This window comes from Onychomys torridus, chromosome 13, assembly GCF_903995425.1.
Source record: "Onychomys torridus chromosome 13, mOncTor1.1, whole genome shotgun sequence".
Taxonomy (NCBI): domain Eukaryota; kingdom Metazoa; phylum Chordata; class Mammalia; order Rodentia; family Cricetidae; genus Onychomys; species Onychomys torridus.
In genome coordinates, this window is record NC_050455.1 from 34,138,599 (window position 1) to 34,145,282 (window position 6,684).

A 6,684-nucleotide genomic window follows, 5' to 3' on the forward strand; every position below is an offset into this window, starting at 1 on the left:
TTTATGTGCATTTATGAGTGGAACTTACAAATGTTAATCAATACTGGCAATAAACATTGACCTGTGGAGAGACTCATGTTTACTCTGTAAGTGTGAAGAACTGAGTTTCATTCCTTAGAAGCCACCTACAAATCCAATATTGCCTCCTGTGTCTGTAACTCCAGCACTGAGTGAGTGAAGATGGGTGAATGGAACTAAGTGCCCAGCCACTCTTGCCAAATTGAGGATCTCCAGGTTCAGTGAGTGACCATATTTCAAAAAAGTAATGTGGATCCAGACAAGGCCCCATGCCCAGGATTAGGCAGCTGTGGTGCAGCCATGAATGGAAATGGCCCACATAGGCCAATAGGGAGTAGCACTATTAGGAGGTGTGGTCTTGTTGGAGTAGGTATGGCCTTATTGGAGGAAGTGTGTCACTGGGGACAGGCTTTGAGTTTCAGAAGCTCAAGCTAGGTCCCTTGTCACTCTTTCTTCCTGCTGCCTGCTGATCCAGGTATGGAACTATCAAATTACTTCTCTAGCATCATGTGTGCTTGCATGCCACCATGCTTCCCTTTGTGATGATAATGGACTAAACCTGTAAGCCAGCCCCAATTAAATGTTTTCCTTTATAAAAGTTGTCATGGTCATGGTGTCTCTTCGCAGCAATAGAACACAGACCAAGACAGCAGCCAACACAAACTGGATTCCATAGACTTAGAGAAAGAAAAGAGAGAACATGAAGTTAGGTGGGTAGGGAGATGGGAGGATCTGGGAGGAGTTGGGGGAGGGGTATAAAAATGATCAAAGTACAGGGTCCATGTAGATGTCTGTGATCTGTGCTGCTGCTGGAGGAGGCCATGCTGATGTCTGTTTGGTCTCCAGGGGCCATGTTGATGTTTGTGGTTTGTGTTCCCACAGGAGCCTATGTTTATATCTGTGGTCTGTGCTGCCTCCTGAGGCCATGTTTGTGTCGCTTGTCCATGATATGTGTGTGTGTGTAGGGGGAGTATGCTGATGTCCATGGTTCATGTTACCTCCCAGAGGCCATGCTGATGTCTGTGGTTTGAGCTCCTGCTGGAGTCCATGTTGGTAGACATGGTCCATAGAAACCATGTGGAAGCCCATAATCCATGCTGCAGCTGGCTGTGATGGGCAAGGAAACTTCTGTTGCAGTGGTATCATTGACTCCAGACTCATAACTGAGAATGAGGGACACTGAAGACTTATGCAACAACCCATCCCCAAACAAATAGTCTAGACGGAAAGCCATTGAAGAGAGTCCTTAAAAACTGTGATAAAGATACTGAAGTGTAGCTCTTCACAGTAGATGGCTTCTGGTGGGGGAGTGGGAAAAGGCTTGCTTATCTTTAAGTGGCTGGCCGCTGTGAGTTTGACCATGCTCCAATGAGTATTTGGGCAACACAGATTTTACTTGATGTATTTATTTTTATTAGCTGGTGGGGGGGGGCAGGGAGGGCACATGAATGGGAGGGTGAACCTGGGAGGAATGGGAAGCATGTGTGATTGGGTGCATTGCATGAAATTCCCAAACAATCAATAAAAATACTATCTTGAGTAAAAAAAGATGGTCAAAACACATTGTATGAAAGTCTCAAAGAATTAATGAAAACCTTACTAAAAAATAAGATGGAGAGCAACTGAGGAAGACAGCTGACATTGACCTCTGGTCTCTACATGCACGAACACATGCACACATGCATGCATATATATATGTGCACACACTTAATCCACCCCGTGAAATACTAATATTAAAGAAATATTAACTATAAATAGCAATCTTCTTCACTGTCACCTGAAACTATTATAATAAAATTTAAATTTTTAAGAAATGGCCTACTTTCTTAGGGTTTCTATTGTTGTGATTAGAAATTATGACCAAGAGTAACTTGGAGAAGAAAGGGTTTGTTTCTGCTCACATGTCCAGATTACAGGACATATGAAGGGAAACCATGACAGGAACTCAAATAGGACAGGAACTTGGAGGCAGGAACTGAACTGGAGGCTATGAAGGAGTGCTGCTTACTAGCTTGCTATTAGTAGCTTGCTTAGTCTGCTTTCTTATAGCATCCAGGACCACTGGCTCAGGGGTAGCACCACCCACAGTGGGCTGGACTCTCTCCTTTCAATTACTAATTGAGAAAATGCTCCAAAGGCTTGCCTTCAGGTCCATTTCATGGCATCATTTACCGAATTGTGCTTCCCACCTCCCAGATAACTCTGCCCTGTGTCTAACTGACAAAAAAAAAAAAAAAGGAACAAAAACCCAAGTAGGACATTTACAAATCCTACCCATAAAAATACACTGAGACAAATACATTTTAAAGTAACAGATTGAAAAATCACTTCTTCAGCATTTTCTTTATTGTTCCTGTCATATTTTTCTACTTTGGGGACTAGTTTCTGCCTCTTTATATTTTACTTGAAATTCATCCATTTCTCCTAGTTTTTCAAAACTATTGATGTAGAACTTAGGTCATATTCTCATCTACCTTTGACCTCTTAATGTCACAGTCACACCTAATTTTGTTAATTTGTAATCTTTCTCCTATTATTAACAGGGGTCACAATACTAATTTATTTTACTCCCTCATTAGAAGCAACTTAAATTTTATTTTTATTATTCATATTGTTTAATTCATAACTTAGCATTGCATTGATTGTAGTTCCATCTTATCTAGGTCATTATCCCTCATTACTCCTGGACAATATTTGATAACCATTTATTTATATATAGTCTTCTATTAGGTTAGAACCTTCTTATTTAGACAAAAGGGGGAGATGTGGTGGGTAGCCTTGGCCTGGAAGTTCCAACCCCCACTGAGGCTTCTGTAGTGGTCACGCCTACAAGGCCGGGCTGAGAGAGGATGCTGAAGACCCAGGATCCAAAGGAGAGGCTTCTCTTGGTTCCAGGACCCTGGGCACTGGAAGTAGACCAAGCAGAGTTCTCCAGAGAACACTGCCGGATTGCGCCATACCTTTCCCAGACCCTGCAACCTATCCCTTCATTTGTAAGTTACCCCACAAAATAAACCTCCCTTTTAACTATGTGGAGTGGCCTTAATAATTTCACCAATAATATCTATTTACTTTATTGCTTGAATTCCAATTTATTATTTTGGAAACTTAAATTATTCCTATTATTATTGTTGTTGTTTACTTTTTCTTGTATGTTTTAGTTTCTGGCTGGAATAATGTACAAAAGTTATGCTTATTTTAGATATAGTTTATGAGCGACTTATTTTCATAATATTTTACTTTTTGCTTTCATTTCTTTTTCTAATTCTGCAAGCTTAATTTATTATTATCTTGTGTAACTTCTTTAAACTACTTAATCTCTTTATTGAACTCCTTTTAAAGAATTAGTTAAGTTTCTACAATTTGAGACTATAAACACCATCACTCTAAACGCTTCTAGGATTTCTATTAGGAACTCCTGTAAATGTCTGTCTATCCAACTGAACCAAGCTCCTGGGAACTCACAAACTATAGACCAACAGCTGTAGGGCATGTGCATGGGACTGGACTAGGCCTTCTGCATATGAGAGACAGTTGTGTAGCTTGGTCTGTTTGAGAGGCCCATGGCAGTATGTGGGAGTCTGTGGGAGTTCAGATCTGACCTGCTCCCACCTTTTTAGGGGTCTTAGATGGAAGAGAGAGGAATGAGGAAATATCAGATAGAGAGACCTAGAGGATGAGAAGGAAGACAGAAACACAGGATAGCTTCAGAAGGGCTTGGATCAACACACAGCAGCCTCATCATCCTTTATTGAAAAGGGCTTTTTTATAACATTCCAAGGGGAGGGGCAAAAGACCTCCCCATTGCAAGATCAAACCCTTCAAAACACCTGGTAAATACACCTGTGACCAAATCATCCATTATACAGCCCTGGTGGGTAAAGCAAGCTCAGATTCTCTGACTTTGAGTAAGTTCTCACTAGGAAGCCTCTGTGGGCTCCCACAGCAGTGGGAGCAGGATCTATGCCTGCTGCATGAGCTGGCCCTTTGGAGCCCATTCCCTATGGTGGGAGGCCTTGCTCAGCCTTGATGCAGGGGCGGGGGGGGGGGATGGTCCTCCCTCAATTGAATATATCAGGCTTTTCTGACTCCCCATGGGAGGCCTTACCCTTTTGGAGGAGGGGATGGAGTGGAGTTGGGTCAGGAAGGCTGGGGTGGGGGAGAGGGACGAGGGATGAGAGGGGGATCTGTGGTTGGTATGTAAAATGAATTTTAAAAAGTTCTTAAATAAAAGTCTGTCTAATGAGTCTCCCTTTGATGGAAATTGTGGACAACTGAAACGACTCTGCCATAGGGTTCCTGCATCAGTCCTGCCTTCCTTATTTCAGAACACACTTGTATGGGGACGGTCAAGGATACTGTTCATGGCAGCAGGTCTCAGCAACCCATCTCATGATTAGTAGCCATGCATGTGATAGCTGTCAGCTTCTCAGGAAGTTTAGATCTTACTTCTGGCATGGTCATGGTCATAGGACTGCATACTCACTTGTTTTATACCACACTATTAGACTTTTACTGGTTGACTGTGGAATGTATAGTTAGTAATTCTTTATTATTTTCCACAGAGCCTTCAAACAGTCATGTTTCTCTAGGAGAAGTATTGAAGAAGCAGGTAGAACAAAAGCTTGCTGATTCCCTTGAGAATAAAGAGGAAAGGCAAAAACCACTTGTATCAAAGGAAAATAACTTATGGGTATTGATTTTGTTGTTATTTAGAGTATTAGGGAACTATGCCTCATTTATATTTATATTTTTCTGGTTAAAATGTTTTATATAATCAAGGTGGTATTTTTCCATGTCTGGCATTTGGGTCATTGTTTCTCTAAGTGGAGATTTAGTGGATGACCTGGGTGATCTGTTTCAACATTTATAACCAAAAGTCTGTGTCTGTTTTCAGAAGTAAACAATTTGGATTGTCCTACTGAGCAGACTGGAGAAGCTGCTGTGATGTAGGCAGCTGCCACAGAGCTGAGCCTTGAGACCAAATGGGCAAGGTGCATGGGGTTGGCACTTGGCTCCAAATCCGTCTGCCTATGATAGTACTGAGTCTGTGACTCTGCAAAAATAAAATTCTCTGTTGTTTCTTATTTTTTGTGTGAGGACTGACTACAGAAAGTATGAGGAAGAAGACAACAGGGCTAGAGCATTTCCTATCCCTACCAGTGTGCTAACTGTGTTCTTGGTACCGGCAGCAGGCTTGGTTCAAATTCCTAGCATTCATTCCCACATTCCAAAAATGATTTCCACCCTCACCCCTCGGATAGAGTGGCATCAGCAGGCAGCAGCTACTCACTAGAGGTCTGACTCTAAGTAGTAACCCTGGCAGTATGTGTGGAAACATGACATATCGATCTTAGGTAGTTTACCACTGTTTGAGGTTGGTAGTTTATGTCAAGGAACAGAGAGTAAGGAACTCTAGAATAGGGTTAGTAAATATTAAGGAAAGAAGGGGAAGGGAGAGAGGGCCTTGGGATTCTGATCCTACAATTCCCATTTGGATACTCTTTATCTGATACTGTTAAAAACACAGCTAACAAAAGATTACATTACATTTTGCTGTTAGCTACTGAAAACTGTACTGCTAGATTTCTGAAATGATATTTAACCACACTGTGAACCAAATACAACATGACTTCTGATGGTGGAAACAGTAACACAGAGTGAGGAGAAGGCTCCTGCTTCAGAAACAAAATCCTCAGGCAAATGAAAAACATGCACAGCTTTGGTAATTTCATAGGCCATCTTCCACATGTGAACTACTGGACTAGACAGCGGAGTCTGGCATTTGGCTAAAAAGCGCCAGCCAGGTGGAGCCCACACCCAGGTGGAGCCCACATCCAGGTGGAGCCCACACCCAGGTGGAGCCCACATCCAGGTGGAGCCCACACCCAGCTGGAGCCCACACCCAGCTGGAGGCTGTAAACCCCAGGGCCTGATGTATTTATAAGGTTGACATTATTGTTGTTACCCTAGAACAAAGCATTTTAAGCATTACTTTTTTCTGGTTTTTTTTTTTTCCTTCCATCTTTCTGTGGTGCACACGGCAATTCTGCAAACCTAGGTTTTGCAGAATGTTTTTTCTTTAATGATGAAAGTGTTATCTGCAGCTTTTAATCACCCTGGAATTTGTCAGATGGCAAATAATGATTTTTTACATAGCTAGTGAGGCTTGTCCTTGGTGTCTAGATGCTCTTGTACTGAAGGGCAGTAGCTTGGAAAATTTTCAGTCTTGTACATAAACAGACGAAAATGTGTTTAATGGCTATTTGATGACTTTCTTTTTTATTAGTTCTTAGAGAATGTCATGCAATGTATTTTGATCATATTCACTTCCAAACTACTCCCAGATCCACACATCAAGAACTCTAGAAAATGTTTCCAAACCTAGAAACAGAAACAGAAACACACACACACACCTGCCCCCAATTTCACCACCTTGTACTCACTTACCATAATGGTGGCCCACAGGCTCATGGGTGAAATTCTTCCTGCCTCAGGTCTGGGGTGGACTTGTGCTTGTCCTCTGGATTATGCCAGGCCTAGAAACCTTGTTTGCTTCCTTGATGTTTAAGTTTTTAAATCTTTGTATGTTCTAAATGGTAACTTTCTGACAGATATATAGGAGATAAAGATTTTGTACCCATTCTTTAGGATGCCCCATTGGTC